Source organism: Nuphar pumila, chromosome 12, assembly GCF_984573655.1.
Source record: "Nuphar pumila chromosome 12, dmNupPumi1.hap1.1, whole genome shotgun sequence".
Lineage (NCBI taxonomy): Eukaryota > Viridiplantae > Streptophyta > Magnoliopsida > Nymphaeales > Nymphaeaceae > Nuphar > Nuphar pumila.
The window spans coordinates 104,272,781-104,291,534 of NC_143260.1; the positions used below are offsets into that span (position 1 = coordinate 104,272,781).

General features: G+C 38.7%; 1 protein-coding gene and 1 non-coding gene across 6 annotated transcripts in view; one reads left to right on the forward strand and one right to left on the reverse strand.

The window, feature by feature from the left end:
* Positions 1-18,754, forward strand: part of LOC149821428 (guanylyl cyclase 1-like) — a 145,338-nt gene that overhangs the window by 94,389 nt on the left and 32,195 nt on the right. The window lies entirely within an intron of this gene.
* Positions 10,398-10,516, reverse strand: LOC149821429 (5S ribosomal RNA). Its single transcript, XR_016426890.1, has one exon. It is a non-coding gene; the product is annotated as a 5S ribosomal RNA (ribosomal RNA).

The window sequence follows — 18,754 nt, forward strand, 5'->3', positions numbered from 1 at the left end:
CTCTCTCTCACTCTTTTCTACCTTTCTAAACCTCGAAGCTCCCTCCAATCCCAAGCCGCAGCTCGAGGCCTTGCCGTGAAGAGCCGACCTCGCCGGTGGTGGTGCTGCCCAGGCCGACCGACCCCTCCAGTGGATGCCGCAACACCCTCGCCGGAAAATGGTAGGAGTTCAGTACTTTTATTGTTTGGTGTTGAGTGCATCCGGGTATGTGGGTCAGTTGAGAAAGAAAGCTCATTATCGCATGAAGTGGGGTTTGCATTTGGGGGTTTTCCGATGACTGTGGGAAATCACTTCAGACTTGGGGGTTTTGCAATATTAGCATGGAATAAACTCGGATTAGGATTTTTTCTAGCTCAATCTTATGTTAAAGAAAATCCGATTGTTTTTTGATGTATAAAGACTCATAATCAGGGAGTACGATCTGTTTATGTTGGTCATTAGAGTCTATTTCCATCCCTGTTTCATGTGCTGATTTTTGATAAAAATAACAAAGTTTAGAGAATCGGCTATGTTTATGACAGTTGTTAAAGTCTGAGATTTGGGTCTTAAGGTCTCCAACAGCCATCTTATCGCTGATCATAAAAACGAACTTCCTGTTGGATGTTGACTTGCCGGAAGGAACACCCAATTTGGTTTGAATTAGTGTAATTGTTATTACTTGCTTAACTGTAGTAGCACCTTAGGGTCAACAAGTAACAGGTTGAATATAGTATGTTGTGTTAATGCGAAAACTGACACTTTGAGGTTGACTACTTTCATGAACTTATGATTTTCGTCCATTTATGCAATGACTATATTCTGCCCAGTTGTACAGGGAAACACATAGTAGAATGTTTCTTTAGGTCTGGTGGTTGAAATGAGGTTTCATTGTAACCTGCTCAAGATTCATATTTTTAATGATATCTCTAGATTTAATAGTTATTCACGGAGTTATAGATTTGCACATTCAAGCTAAGAATTGAGCAACCGTATGCATAGTAATTTCAAACTGATAATTAGTTATATATGAAACTGTGTAGTAACTTAGAAATTTACATTGATATTTAGTTACCTGTTAAGTTGCACAGTATATAGTAATCTTAATTGATGTTTAGTTGCATATTAAACTGCATAGTAACTAGTAAATTTATATGGATGTTTAGTTATAGAATAAGCTGCAAAGTAACTGGGAAATTTAATGTGAGGATTAGTTGCATAATAAGCTGCATGAAAATTTTTGGTGTTCACTGCATAAGTAGCTTGGGAAGATAAATTGATATTTAGTTGCTGCATAAATTATGTTGGTCAAATTACATATTCCTTAAAATATTCAAATGTTATTGTGTGTGCACCATCTAGAAGGTTCGAATTGCCAGTTAGAGGTCTATTCGTCAATATTCCCATGTATGTGAAACTGTGCATTTTTCTAAAGTACTATGTTCAGACCCTACATAATTTCTGAAATTATTAAATAAAAAGAAGAAAAAAAAAACTGCATATCGTGGGGGATGTTCAAATGAGGGTGTATTGGGAGAAGTGTATATAGTATTGTCACTGAATCTTAAGACACCAACTGTGCTTTTGCTTGTTGGTCGAGTTTTCAAATACATGCCTTTTTTGTTATACATGGAGGGGTGGCGGCCATTTACTATTAAAGAATAAAGCAGTAATAATAATAGGGTTTCGACAACCGAATCTATGGGTCGGTTTGTGGTGGACATACGAATGTCCAGCCAGTATATTGAGGGTCTTGCATAGGCCATCGAAGTTATGATGTGAATCCACATGAAAATGAAAAAAAAAATCTATATATTGTTGCTTGACTGAGTCAAAGACACCGGAGCAATTTGGGTGGGTTATGCTATCAATATGACAAAGGATTGGGACTGTTCTATAACCTTGGTGAATTGACTAAGGTTGGGATTTTCTACTGCTGTGGTAGTAGGAGGAAGTGGGGTAGATGCCCTGTAATTCGGGAAATAAATTAAATGAAAAGATTAACCCACTCAGTTTTGGGCTTACCTTGGAGAGGGTAGGTGGTACAAAGCTCCGGGGACATGTTTACTGTTTCGAGCTAAAGTGACTCGTTGGTCCCCAGTCCTCGGAGTTGGGGGGACCCAGACTACCAATATGTCCTAGGTGGTAGCTCGTTACTCTTCTGCAGAAGTTAGGGATGCATCCTGTTCTGGTTTTGGCCTTTGGGAGTTTCTCTCGGTCACTGATCGCTCCCTTGGGATTTCAGTCACAGTTAGAATGTTCGGGTTAATAAAACACCTTTGAATAACATACCCCCGAACGTTCTTTTCTGTGATGGTTGCCTCGGCCCGTGTGTACCCACGGGATAAGCCAAGATAAACATAAATTAGTACATGTTAGGTATCACCGCGAGTGGAGATACTAGTGAGACCGGTTTATATTTTTCCAGCATGTTCTGAAATTGTGATTAAATGACGCCCTGAAATGAGTAGACATGAGATAATCAAATCCGTATTGGGACTGCTACACGAATGATTGCATGACTGTCATTGTGATGCATAAAATGGTTAATTGCTTAAATACTTGTTTAATTATTATGTTGCATAACATGTTCTAATGCCTTGTTTAATTGTTGTCGTTGCATGAAATGTTTAAATTGCTTAATTATAACTGCTGGATAATCTGCATGCCTGTTTAGATATATGTCGGTTACTGCTGATGCATACTCTACCTTGTGTGATTTTTTTTAATAAGCTGAAAGATTCACACATCACATACTAGATTCATGACATACCTGCTTTAAGAGTACAGTTTTCCTACTTAGACGTGGTAGTCTAATTCCTATAATTTTTATTATTTTCAGGCACAGAGTAGTTCTTTGAGCGACGCAGGATGAGGCGCTGACCAAGACTTGATCTACTTGTTCCCTAGCGGTCCTACTTTCTTTGGGATTGGACAATTTTATTTTGAGACTCATGATGTGAAACTCTGATTCTATTATTTTTGAAATAAGAATAAATGGTGTGGTTTGCTTTTACTTTCCTGTATCGTTCTGAAATACTTAACCCTGTAATCAGTAGTTGTTTCCGTTTAAAAAAAAAAAAATCCTCAAAAATCTGGGTTAAAATTTCGGGGCGTTACAGTTATGGTATCAGAGCCTGGGAACAATAAATCAAGGATCACGGTCATGCCACATCCTGAGATCGCTCTGTGAGTATATTTTTATCATTCTTACTTTATTAGTCATGATAATTGCATTGTTTTCTATATAAGTATAGATATATACATGTGATGATTTTAGGGACACTACAATTCAAAGATAGTAAAACTGTTTGTATTGAAATGATTATTAGATGTATCGTCGATCCCAAGCTAGTTCGAGCACGGCGAACGAGTGGCAGGACCAAAGGGGTTTCGTGATGGAAACTCTCGGTAATCTGGCTCAAACCATGAACACCCAAATGCGCCATCAGGCGGAGTTAGCCGCAGCCATAAGTGAAAGGCATAATACGAACACAATCACCTATTTGAAGTTCTTGAAGTTGAACCCGCCTACCTTCTCAGGCAAGGCTGATCCTGAATTAGCTGAGAATTGGATTGCAGAGACAGAACGAGCTTTTCAGGTTCTGTTTGTTCCCGAGGATAAGCAAACGGACTTCGGCACTTACCGCTTGACGGAAGATGCACAGAAATGGTGGGACACAACCCGAACCATCCACTTTGCCGGAGAGGATTCTATTCCATGGGAAGAATTCAAGCGGACATTTCTAGAGACATATTTCCCCCAGTACGCTCGTGATCAGAAGCATCAGGAGTTCTTGGAGCTTACACAAGGAAATATGAATTTGGTGGAATACACTACCAAATTTCGGACCTTGGAGCGTTATTGCCCAAATTTGTTCGCGAATGATAAAGCCAGAGCAACTAGGTATGTCCGCGGACTCAAGGACGGATTGCGACCACGAGTGATGATAAATCTGCCATCCACCCTCGCACAAGCCATTGAAGTGGCTACTATGCTGAACGAGGAATGGGAGCGACACGGTGGTAAGAAGTACCAGCCACCTTACAAGAAGCAGAAGTACAATGGTGGAAATCGTCCTCCGCAGCAACAAGGACAAAATCGGGTGTGCCAGAAGTGCAACCGGTCCCACTACGGACAACCTTGCCCTAGAGACACAGGAGCATGTCTCTACTGTGGAAAGATGGGTCATTATGCCCGTCAGTGCCACAAGAAGATGGCGGATATGCAGAAACGTAATACCGGGGGAGGACAGCAACATCAACCATCTCAGCCGCAGCAAACACCACAGCAAAATGCACAGAAGAGGGTGCCGGGACAAGTATATGCCACCACTGCGGAAGAGTTGGAGAAAGGAAATCTGGTACAAGGTACTGTATTTGTCAATGGCTGTGCTGCACTTGTTCTATTTGACTGTGGTGCTACACATTCGTTCATATCCGTAGAATTTGCAAAATTACTTGGTGCACATACTGAATCTCTGAAACATGAATTATATGTGTACAATCCGATAGGATATAATTCGATATGTGTAAACTACATCCCTGATGTCATAATTGTACTTGAAGGGCAGAACTTACCTGCTGACCTAATCTTGCTCGATATGACTGAGTATGATGTCATATTGGGGATGGATTGGTTATATGAACATTATGCCAACGTTCTCTGTCGCCAAGGGAAAGTGGTTTTGTCCCGACCAGGATTGCCAAAGGTTGAGTTTCGACTCTCTAGACCTACAGTGAAGGGCCGAATTGTATCGATATTAAAGGTTCAGAAGTATATGCGCCAGGGGTGCCGAGCATTCCTAGTAAATGTATTCTCCTGCGAGTCGAAAGTCACACCATTAGAAGAACTTGAAGTGGTTCGTGAATTCCCGGAAGTGTTTCCGGATGAGTTGCCTGGACTACCTCCACAGCGTGAGGTGGATTTTCATATCGAGTTGGTGCCTGGGACGGCACCGATCTCGAAAGCGCCTTATCGTATGGCCCCAGTAGAGTTGGAGGAGCTGAAGAAACAACTCGAGGAGTTGATGGAGCAAGGTTTCATTAGACCGAGCGTATCACCATGGGGAGCACCAGTTCTTTTCGTGAAAAAGAAAGATGGTTCTATGAGGCTGTGTATAGACTATCGGATGTTGAATCAAGCGACCGTCAAAAATAAGTATCCCCTACCTCGTATTGAAGACTTGTTGGACCAATTGCAAAAGGCTAAAGTGTTTTCAAAAATCGATCTTAGATCTGGTTATCACCAACTTCGGATAAAGGACGATGATATTCCTAAGACAACCTTTAGAACAAGGTACGGTCACTACGAGTTCGTAGTTATGCCATTCGGACTGACAAATGCTCCTGCCGCATTCATGGACTTGATGAATCGAGTATTCAGAGCATACTAGGATACGTTTGTAATTGTCTTTATTGATGATATACTCATATACTCAGAAAGCATAGAGCAACATCGTGAACATTTGATTATCGTATTGGGGACTCTCAAGGAACACCAGTTGTTCGCCAAATTCTCCAAGTGCGAATTCTGGATCGAGAAGGTCATGTTCTTGGGTCATGTCATATCGCGAGACGGAGTCGTTGTAGACCCGGCTAAGGTTGAAGCTGTATTAAATTGGGGTCAACCGAAGAATATCAGTGATATCAGGAGTTTTCTGGGATTAGCAGGTTATTATAAAAGATTCATTCAGGACTTTTCACGGATTGCTATGCCCATGACCAAGCTCCTGAGGAAAGGAATCAAGTTCGAATGGACTGATAAGTGTGAGGAGAGTTTCCAAATCTTAAAGAAGAAGCTTACCACCGCACCAGTGTTGGCTTTACCTTCAGGTCATGGTGGTTTTGTGGTCTACTCTGACGCATCAGGTACTGGGTTGGGATGTGTTTTAATGCAAAATGGTAAGGTGATAGCTTATGCCTCTCGCCAATTAAAGACTCATGAACGAAACTACCCAACTCATAATCTCGAATTGGCAGTCGTGGTGTTCGCGTTGAAAATATGGCGACATTACCTGTATGGGGAACAATTCGAGGTATTTACTGATCACAAAAGTCTCAAGTACCTGTTTTCCCAGAAAGAGTTGAACATGCGACAACGACGATGGTTGGAGCTTATAAAGGATTACGATTTTACCATTTCCTATCACCCTGGAAAGGCAAATGTGGTAGCTGACTCTCTCAGCCGAAAAGCTGGTTGCAGTTTGTCTAGTCTTTTGACAAAAGGGTGGAATTTGGTGGAGGAATTCATGGATTGGAAACCGTTCGCTGAGGTAGTGGGAAGTATTAAATTATCTAATTTGTCTGCTCACCCGGAGATCCTTACAAAGATTATTGAAGGTCAGAAAGAGGATCCCCAATATGAGAAATTGAAGTCACTAGCACAACAAGAGAAGTCACATTTCTCAATCAAGAAAGATGGCAGTATTTGGATGAAAAAGCGACTTTGGGTCCCTAGTGATCCCACGTTGAAGGAAGAACTATTGAGTGAAGCACATAGGTCCAAGTACACCATACACCCGGGGGGCACAAAAATGTTTAAAGATTTACAACGAGGGTATTGGTGGAATGGAATGAAGCGTGAGGTCGCAAGTTATGTCTCGAAGTGTTTGACTTGTCAGCAAGTCAAGGTAGAACATCAGAAACCTGGTGGGATGATGCAGCAAATGGAGATTCCACAGTGGAAATGGGAAGAAATCACCATGGACTTCGTGGTGGGTTTGCCCAAAACACGGAAACAACATGACGCTATATGGGTAATAGTGGATCGACTAACCAAATCGGCTCACTTTCTACCCATACGAATAAATCAATCCCTCGAGAGCTTAGCAGACTTATACATCAAAGAGGTTGTTCGACTGCATGGAGTACCAGTTTCTATTATCTCAGATCGAGATCCTCGATTTACTTCGCGATTTTGGGGTCAGTTGCAACAGGCCTTAGGTACAAAACTGAAGTTGAGTACTGCTTTTCATCCCCAGACTGACGGACAATCAGAGAGGACTATCCAGACACTAGAAGATATGCTGCGAGCATGTATGCTGGATTGGAAGGGGGAGTGGGACAAGCATGTTATTTTAGCCGAATATGCTTACAATAACAGTTACCATGCGAGTATCGGCATGACTCCTTTCGAAGCTCTGTATGGAAGACCATGTAGATCACCTGTGTACAACAACAACAACAACAACTACGCCTTCATCCCAAAACAATTGGGGTCAGCGATATGAACCAAAAAAGAAATTCATTTTGGGTCTTCCACATGAATCCTTTTCCTCCAATCATTTCTATCCAACGCCATGTCCTCGGTGAGGTTCAAAGCATTCATATCCTTTCCTATCATCTCCATCCAAGTCTTCCTAGGCCTACCCCGACCTCTTTTAACTAATATATTTTCCCATTTCTCCAACCTTCTAACTGGAGCATCATTAGGCCTTCGCCGAATATGTCCAAACCACCGTAAACGATTCTCTCGCATCTTATTTTCAATGGGTGCAACACCTACCTTCTTACGTATCTCTTCGTTCCGAATCTTATCTTTTATTGTATTTCCACACATCCATCTAAGCATCTGCATCTCAGCTACACTCATTTTTTGAATATGATGTCTCTTGGCAGCCCAACATTCCGTACCATATAGTAAAGCGGGTCTAATAGTCGTCCTATAAAACTTTCCCTTCAACCGCAATGGCATTCTACGATCGCACAGCACTCCAGTAGCACTTTTCCATTTCATCCACCCAACCTTTATCCTATGATTTACATCTCCATCAATTTCTCCATGCTTTTGAATGATGGATCCCAAATATTTGAAATAATCATTCACCGGTATATCTTGCTCACCAAGTTTCACTACACTCCCATCACTACTTCGTTGCTTACTAAACCGACATTCCATATATTCAGTCTTACTCTTACTCAACTTAAAACCTCTAGCTTCCAATGTCTGTCTCCATAATTCTAACTTAGCATTAACCCCAGCTCTAGACTCATCAATCAAAACAATATCATCAGCAAACAACATACACCACGGTACATTTTCTTGAATTGATCTCGTAAGCTCATCCATCACTATCGCAAATAGGAAAGGGCTTAAAGCAGATCCTTGATGTAACCCAACCGTTATCGGAAAATTGGTTGTCACCCCTCCACAAGTGCGGACATTGGTTACTACTCCTTCATACATATCTTTAATTATACTAATGTACTTGAGAGAAACACCTTTCTTCATCATTGTCCACCAGAGAACGTCCCTAGGTACTCTATCGTATGCCTTCTCTAAATCAATAAAAACCATATGCAAATCTTTGTTCCTCTCTCTATATCTTTCAATAAGTTGTCTAAGAAGATGTATAGCTTCCATAGTTGATCTTCCAAGCATAAAACCAAATTGATTCTCCGATATCATGACAACCTTCCTCAACCTAGACTCAATCACCCTCTCCCAAAGTTTCATAGTATGACTCATGAGTTTTATACCACGATAGTTTGTGCAATCTTGTATATCACCCTTATTCTTATATAAAGGCACCAAAGTACTCTTCCTCCACTCATTAGGCATCTTATTTGTTCGCCAAATCAAGTTAAAAAGATTTGTCAACCATTCTAAACCTTTCTCTCCCAAGCATTTCCAAGCCTCGATAGGTATACCATCTGGGCCAACTGCCCTTCTTGATTTCATTTTCTTCAAAGCCTCTGCAATTTCTTTCTTTTGAATCTTGCGCATGAAGTCACGATTTATCTCATGAAAAGGAATGGAGAAGTCTCCAAGATCTTGAGCATGACTATCATTAAATAGCTTATCAAAATAATCTTTCCATCTCTCCTTAATCTCCTCATCTTTGACTAAAACCCTTTGCGTTTCATCTTTGATACATCTAACCATACCCAAATCCTTCGATTTCCTATCTCTCATCTTTGCAAGCCTATAAATATCCTTCTCGCCTTCTTTGGTATCCAACTTGTCATAAACCTCCTTATATACCTTAGCCCTCGCGTTTCGAACAACTTTTTTAGCTTCCTTCTTTGCTATCATATACTTCTCCAAATTCTCATTATCACGATTCTTACTTAGATTTCTATAACACTCTCTTTTAACCTTAATAGCTAATTTGACATCCTCGTTCCACCATGATGTATCCTTACCTAGTGGTGCACCGCCTTTAGACTCACCCAATACCTCCTTAGCTACTTTTCTCATACCACCCGCTATCTTATTCCACATTGATTCTGAATCCTCCTCGAGACACCAATCAACTTCCTTAACTACCTGCTCTACAAACATTCCTTGTTTAGCTCATTTCAGTGCCCACCACTTAATTCTAGGATCTATCCTATGTCTATCCCTTTTGCGGCATTGTCTAATTCTAAGATCTAAAATTAAGACTCTATGTTGTGTAGCTACACTTTCTCCTGGTATAACCTTACAATCGATGCAACAACCCCTATCTCTCTTTCTAAGTAGGAAAAAATCTATCTGACTCGTATTAACCCCACTTTTAAATGTTACTAGGTGAGACTCCCTCTTCCTAAACCAAGTGTTTGCTAAGATCATATCATAGGACAAACAAAAATCTAAAATCCTTTCTCCACTTTCATTTCTTTTTCCTATACCATAGCCTCCATGGATATTCTCAAATCCATCCCTACTAATGCCTACATGTCCATTAAGGTCACCGCCGATGAAAAGCTTTTCTCCATAAGATGTCTCTTGTACTACTCCATCTAAATCTTCCCAAAATTGATGCTTAATGGAATCATCTAAACCTACTTGAGGTGCATAAACACTAATAATATTAATAATATCCGTACCTAATACTAATTTAATAAGTAAAATTCTATCACCCTTCCTACGGACCTCAACTACATTATCTATAAACTGACGACTCATAACAATCCCTACTCCATTCATATTCCTATTTATTCCTGTATACCAAATCTTATATCCCCAAGGTTCTATCACTTTAGCTTTCTCACCTACCCATTTGGTCTCTTGAAGACATAAAATATCAATCTTTCTCCTACACATAACATCTACTAACTCTACCAACTTACCAGTTAAAGACCCTATGTTCCAAGTGGCTAACCTAATTTTATGGTCTTGGACTAACTTCTTTACCCCCACCCGTCCAACAAAGTGAGGGAACCCTTGCCTATTTGACACCACACCCGGGCGCCGGTGTGACGCGTCGCTTCTGGGCGACGACCTAGCAACCCTTGCACATTTATCACTGCCTCCGGGCCTAGAGAGTACAGCGCGTCGCTCAGTAGGGAACGCCCCAACGAAATTCTCATATTGGTTCATTTTCATAGGATATGACAAAGTTTTTATGTTGGCTGTCACAGGCCTACCGCAACCCTCCTCCTTTATCCGGGCTTGGGACCGGCAGTGTATAACTACACAGGCGGAGTTTGAAAAGATAGTGCAACACGAGGACTTCCCAGGAGGTCACCCATCCCAGTACTACTCTCGCCCAAGCACGCTTAACTTCGGAGTTCTGATGGGATCCGGTGCTTTAGTGCTGGTATGATCGCACCCTGTAGATCACCTGTGTATTGGGATGAAATTGGTGAACGGTCGGTAGAATCACCAATCGTGTTACAACATTATACCCAACAGATCAAAATGATAAGAGATAGACTGCTCACAGCCCAGAGTCGACAAAAGAGTTATGCAGATCAAAGGCGCAGGGAGCTCACTTTTGATGTGGGGGATCGAGTCTTTGTAAAGGTATCACCCACCAAAAGTGTGTTTCGTTTTGGTAAGAAAGGAAAATTGAGTCCCAGATATGTCGGACCTTTTGAGATTTTGGAACGGATTGGAGAAACGGCCTATCGTATAGCCCTACCTCCTCAGTATGCTCAGATACATAACATATTCCATGTATCTATGTTATGAAAATATCTTCAAGATCCGTCACATGTCATCCAGTATGAGGACGTAGATATAAGGGAAGACCTAACAATGGAAGAAAAACCAGTGGAGATATTGGAACGAAGTGAGCGAATCTTGAGATCAAAGACCATTCCTCTCGTCAAGGTGAGATGGCAACACCATGGCATCGATGAAAGCACGTGGGAACCAGAGGCTAATATGAGAGAAAAATACCCCGAGCTGTTCGAGTAAACACCGACAGGTAAATTTCGAGGACGAATTTTTTTTTTAGGAGGAAAGGATGTAAGAACCACAAATTTCACACTAAACTTAAAGAATAATGTGGATTTGGGCCTGGGATCCGTTATTGGATCCAAAAAGAAAAATGTGCATATTTGAGTATTTTAATAATACTATATAAATAAATAAGTAATAATAATATTTAAAAAAAAAAAAAACCATTGTTGGACTCAAGTGGATCCACTGCTATTCACGCGACCCGGATCCAAACTGCAATCGGATCCGGCATCGCAGGTCGTGGGTCGGACCCGGATCCGACCCACACCCTGTTAAATTAAAAGAGGGGCTAATAAGGGGGGGCAACCCGATATGGGTTGCCCGATAAAATGCTTTTGAGGGGAAACCCTCTCCCCTGCGATAACGAGTGTTAGGGTTCAGCCGAACCCTAACACCTAAGATGGTGGGAGGTGGGGAAGCACCCCGCAGCCGCCGGGCTTCCTTCCTTTTTGGAAGGTCACCCACCTACAAAGGGGGACCCGAACCCTTTCTTCTCTCTCTCACTCTTTTCTACCTTTCTAAACCTCGAAGCTCCCTCCAATCCCAAGCCGCAGCTCGAGGCCTTGCCGTGAAGAGCCGACCTCGCCGGTGGTGGTGCTGCCCAGGCCGACCGACCCCTCCAGTGGATGCCGCAACACCCTCGCCGGAAAATGGTAGGACTTCAGTACTTTTATTGTTTGGTGTTGAGTGCATCCGGGTATGTGGGTCAGTTGAGAAAGAAAGCTCATTATCGCATGAAGTGGGGTTTGCATTTGGGGGTTTTCCGATGACTGTGGGAAATCACTTCAGACTTGGGGGTTTTGCAATATTAGCATGGAATAAACTCGGATTAGGATTTTTTCTAGCTCAATCTTATGTTAAAGAAAATCCGATTGTTTTTTGATGTATAAAGACTCATAATCAGGGAGTACGATCTGTTTATGTTGGTCATTAGAGTCTATTTCCATCCCTGTTTCATGTGCTGATTTTTGATAAAAATAACAAAGTTTAGAGAATCGGCTATGTTTATGACAGTTGTTAAAGTCTGAGATTTGGGTCTTAAGGTCTCCAACAGCCATCTTATCGCTGATCATAAAAACGAACTTCCTGTTGGATGTTGACTTGCCGGAAGGAACACCCAATTTGGTTTGAATTAGTGTAATTGTTATTACTTGCTTAACTTTAGTAGCACCTTAGGGTCAACAAGTAACAGGTTGAATATAGTATGTTGTGTTAATGCGAAAACTGACACTTTGAGGTTGACTACTTTCATGAACTTATGATTTTCGTCCATTTATGCAATGACTATATTCTGCCCAGTTGTACAGGGAAACACATAGTAGAATGTTTCTTTAGGTCTGGTGGTTGAAATGAGGTTTCATTGTAACCTGCTCAAGATTCATATTTTTAATGATATCTCTAGATTTAATAGTTATTCACGGAGTTATAGATTTGCACATTCAAGCTAAGAATTGAGCAACCGTATGCATAGTAATTTCAAACTGATAATTAGTTATATATGAAACTGTGTAGTAACTTAGAAATTTACATTGATATTTAGTTACCTGTTAAGTTGCACAGTATATAGTAATCTTAATTGATGTTTAGTTGCATATTAAACTGCATAGTAACTAGTAAATTTATATGGATGTTTAGTTATATAATAAGCTGCAAAGTAACTGGGAAATTTAATGTGAGGATTAGTTGCATAATAAGCTGCATGAAAATTTTTGGTGTTCACTGCATAAGTAGCTTGGGAAGATAAATTGATATTTAGTTGCTGCATAAATTATGTTGGTCAAATTACATATTCCTTAAAATATTCAAATGTTATTATGTGTGCACCATCTAGAAGGTTCGAATGGCCAGTTAGAGGTCTATTCGTCAATATTCCCATGTATGTGAAACTGTGCATTTTTCTAAAGTACTATGTTCAGACCCTACATAATTTCTGAAATTATTAAATAAAAAGAAAAAAAAAAAAACTGCATATCGTGGGGGATGTTCAAATGAGGGTGTATTGGGAGAAGTGTATATAGTATTGTCACTGAATCTTAAGACACCAACTGTGCTTTTGCTTGTTGGTCGAGTTTTCAAATACATGCCTTTTTTGTTATACATGGAGGGGTGGCGGCCATTTACTATTAAAGAATAAAGCAGTAATAATAATAGGGTTTCGACAACCGAATCTATGGGTCGGTTTGTGGTGGACATACGAATGTCCAGCCAGTATATTGAGGGTCTTGCATAGGCCATCGAAGTTATGATGTGAATCCACATGAAAATGAAAAAAAAAATCTATATATTGTTGCTTGACTGAGTCAAAGACACCGGAGCAATTTGGGTGGGTTATGCTATCAATATGACAAAGGATTGGGACTGTTCTATAACCTTGGTGAATTGACTAAGGTTGGGATTTTCTACTGCTGTGGTAGTAGGAGGAAGTGGGGTAGATGCCCTGTAATTCGGGAAATAAATTAAATGAAAAGATTAACCCACTCAGTTTTGGGCTTACCTTGGAGAGGGTAGGTGGTACAAAGCTCCGGGGACATGTTTACTGTTTCGAGCTAAAGTGACTCGTTGGTCCACAGTCCTCGGAGTTGGGGGGGACCCAGACTACCAATATGTCCTAGGTGGTAGCTCGTTACTCTTCTGCAGAAGTTAGGGATGCATCCTGTTCTGGTTTTGGCCTTTGGGAGTTTCTCTCGGTCACTGATCGCTCCCTTGGGATTTCAGTCACAGTTAGAATGTTCGGGTTAATAAAACACCTTTGAATAACATACCCCCGAACGTTCTTTTCTGTGATGGTTGCCTCGGCCCGTGTGTACCCACGGGATAAGACAAGATAAACATAAATTAGTACATGTTTGGTATCACCGCGAGTGGAGATACTAGTGAGACCGGTTTATATTTTTCCAGCATGTTCTGAAATTGTGATTAAATGATGCCCTGAAATGAGTAGACATGAGATAATCAAATCCGTATTGGGACTGCTACACGAATGATTGCATGACTGTCATTGTGATGCATAAAATGGTTAATTGCTTAAATACTTGTTTAATTATTATGTTGCATAACATGTTCTAATGCCTTGTTTAATTGTTGTCGTTGCATGAAATGTTTAAATTGCTTAATTATAACTGCTGTATAATCTGCATGCCTGTTTAGATATATGTCGGTTACTGCTGATGCATACTCTACCTTGTGTGATTTTTTTTAATAAGCTGAAAGATTCACACATCACATACTAGATTCATGACATACCTGCTTTAAGAATACAGTTTTCCTACTTAGACGTGGTAGTCTAATTCCTATAATTTTTATTATTTTCAGGCACAGAGTAGTTCTTTGAGCGACGCAGGATGAGGCGCTGACCAAGACTTGATCTACTTGTTCCCTGGCGGTCCTACTTTCTTTGGGATTGGACAATTTTATTTTGAGACTCATGATGTGAAACTCTGATTCTATTATTTTTGAAATAAGAATAAATGGTGTGGTTTGCTTTTACTTTCCTGTATCGTTCTGAAATACTTAACCCTGTAATCAGTAGTTGTTTCCGTTTAAAAAAAAAAAAAATCCTCAAAAATCTGGGTTAAAATTTCGGGGCGTTACAAGAAGTTTGTCAGTTGATACTCAAATGAGGCATATGGCAACATGATGGTCTTCTTTAGAAATTCTTCATGAACGTAGTGGCAATCCATTTTGATGTGCTTGGTTCTTTCATGGAATGTATGATTGCCCACTATATAAATTGTGCTCTTGTTATCACAACACAATCTTGAGGATTTTGCTATGTGAACTCCCAAGTCTTCTAACAACTATCTCAACCATATTGCTTCAGAAATAGTTGTCACCATGGCATGATACTCTACTTCTGTAGAAGAAAGAGACACCTTCTGTTGTTTCTTATATCTCCACGAAATCAGAGAATCACCTATAAATGCAAAAAAAACAGTGGTTGAGTGTATATCATTCACATCTCCCCCCAATCAGAATCAGAATATGCAATAACTTCTAATGAGGATGAAGGTGAAAGAAATAATCTATATTTTTTAGTGTTTTTAATATATATAATAATCCTCATTACAACACTCATGTGTATTGTAGTAGGAGTATGCTAAAATTGACTAACAAAATAAATATCATGAGTAATATCAGGACGAGTAATAGAGAGATAAGATAGGGCTCCAATCATTTGTCTATATGCAGTTGGGTCCTTCAGAGGCTCCCCATCATCTTTTTTCATATTAGTGCTGTTGGACTTTGGAGTATCAACTCTTTTCTCATCAAAAATCCTAGATCGCTCTATTATCTCGATGATATACTTGGTCTGAGACAAAAAATAACCACGAGGTGAATGTGTAACTTTAATACCAAGAAAGTAACACAAAAAACCAAGATCTGCATATCAAAGTTGGACTTGAGAACATCTTTGATATGACTAACTCTCTGCTTATCACTTCCTATGATGATCATGTCATCTACATAGAGAAACAAGATAACTATCCCTGCATCAAAAGACTTAACAAACAATACAGTGTCAGTATAACATGATTTAAAACCTAGTTGAGTCATCATAGTATTAAATCGATCATACCAAGCCTTAGGGGCTTGTTTTAAGCCATACAAAGCCTTTCGCAAGAGAAGAAATCTTTCATATGCTAACTCTAAAACTAAAGGTGGTTTCATATAAACTTTCTTATTAAGATTGTCATTTAAAAAAAGCATTTTTAACATCCATCTAAAAAATAGGCAATTTTTCAATTGAAACTATAGAAATGAGGGTTCTAACAATAGTCATACGAGCAACAAGAGCAAATGTCTCTTCATAGTCCGATACCGTACTCTTGACTATATCCTTTAGCTACAAGTTTAGCTTTATGCCTCTCTAATGTTCCATCATTTTTTGTTTTAACTTTGTAAACCTACTTATATCCTATAGTTTTCTTTTCCTTGGGTAAAGTTTAAAATTTTCAAGTTTTTACCTTTTCTAAAGCTTCTAATTCATTGTTCATGGCATTAATTTATTCTTGATAATTTTTAGCCTCATTATATGAGAAGGGTTCTACGTAGGAGTGAATGGCCACAAGACAAGCTCTATAATGTGGTTCGAATGATTCGTCGGATACAAACCTACTAAGTGCCTTAGACATTCTCATAGATCTCCTAACACTAGGTTGATCTATGTTTTGACTTTGAGAATACCTTTCTAATGCACATGGAGGATGTTCTTGAGTTCGATGAGAATAAACTTGTATTTGATTGGGAGTGACATCATTGTCATCATTCACATTAATAATATCATTATCATGCTCCTCAATATTACCATTATGCATTAAATCAACAAAAAAGAGTACTCAGATGGTTTTTTAGACTCAATTTTTCCAAATCCATTTTCCTTTTCAAGAAAAGTCACATTTCTTGAAACATAAAACTTGTCATTTTCAATATCATAACACCTATATCCTTTTTTATTTTTGGCATAGCCTAAGAAAATAGGAATGGCCTTTGCGGAAAGCTTATCATTTTTTAAAGAAAAAACAAAACATTTGCAACCAAAGACCCTTAATCTTTTATAATCAGGAGGCATTTTAAACAAATTTTCAATAAGAAAATTTTTCTTAAAATAGTTAAAGCCATTCTATTAATTAAATAGACCGCCATAAGAGCGGCTTTGGCCCAAAATTTTTTGGAATATTTTTGGATATGAGAAGAGTCCTAGTGATTTCAATAATGTGCCTATGTTTTCTTTTAGCCAAACCATTTTGTTGTAGTATATGTGGACATGATTTTTTATGAACAATTCTTTGTTGGTTAAGATAATTTTTAAGTCATTTGATATAGGTTCTCATCCAGAATCGGATCTAAAGATTTTAATGAAGGCTTTAAATTGATTTTTAACATAACTATGAAATTTTTTAAAACAATCAAATAATTCGGATTTGAGTTTAAGAAAATAATTCCATGTGTGTCTACTATAGTTATCTACAAAAATAACATAATAAGATGCTCCTCCTTTAGATAGTCGGTGTTGTCATGAAATGACATGGATTCCAATGCACTTCATAAGGGTCTTCAAGAACATAAAACATTTTGATAAAAACTTGAGAGCTAAAAAGGTTACATGAAAAGTGAATGAGCAATTTTATTCATAATAGACAAAGGAAAATTACATTCAATAACCCTAGTCATAATGGACACTAGAGATACAAAAGTAAAACTACATAACTCTCAAAACACACAAAATACCTAATACTACCCATCACTCTCTCACTTTACAAAGGCACACACTCACATCCTTTTATAGAGAAAAAGAGAGGAAGTAGTGGAGAGAAGGAGAGGGAGCCAAAGGGAGGAGCCTCCCAACATCTAGATTTCGTCGTTGGGAGCTAGAAATTTTTTGACATAGTCTCCAATATATATATATTAAAAAAATACATTATTCTTAACACCCCCCTCAAACTTACAGTGACTCACTCTAAGTTTGCAAATACAAATAAGTAACCCATTACACAAGATATCATCATTTGTCTTCATCAACTTCTTCCATTTGTTGCTTTCATCAGGAGTTGCTCCATTATATGCTCCATTACACAGGAGATCTTTAATTATTATCAATTCTTAAAAACTTGTAAATAGTGCTAACATAAACATCCAACTATACAAAAATATATCTTAAGAATTCAAAAGATAATTATATTAGCTATATGTTATAAAGGATGGCCAAAGTACACATACAATATATAAAGTTAATTTAACAACATTTAACATGAACAAATCATACGATAAACCTTTTATCACTTTTAATCATTCATGAGAACATGCATTATTTAAAGTGAATACTCATATTTTTCACATAAAAGACATGATCATTAAATAAATAACTCATAAAAGAGTTAAAAACACAAGATAGTTTTACACAACGGAAGACATAAAAGATAAGAGTGTTAAAGAAACATTAATTTTTCAAAAGATAATACCAAGTGTCAAATACACACAATAGCCACTATCGGCATACACATAAGAGATTTCACTAATGAAATGCTTAGAAAAACATGTAATGAAATATGCGAAATTACAAAAGCAAAGTGCAAAACTATATACAAGTCCAAGCATGGAAAACACAAAGACACAAATGCACAATACAAGCACAAAAGTGCATAAGCACAAGTCCACTATGGGACAATACAAAGGGCAACACAAGCAGAAAATATATATTTGTTTATTGAATATATGCCTAGAAAAGCATAACCTTATGCAAATTATGCAAGACAATTAATCATGGGATAACTTATGCAACTAAGGTATATACAATGCAAAATGCATGAAAATATTTCAACTATTTATCATAAAAGAGCAAATGAGTTTAGAAAAAAATATGAAGTGATTTTAAAAATCTCATGCATCATAATGAATGAATTTTGCAAATTAAAACACAAGTTTGACCATCACAAGCAATCACGTCACTATACCTCCAAACCTCAAAAATCAAGTGTATAAGCGACTAGAATAAGAGCACAAATATAATGCCACTGAAGGGCCAAAGACACACACAAAGGTGTGTATAAACATCTCTTGCCTACATATAATAATATCCAAAACAAGTGTATCAATGACTACAACAAG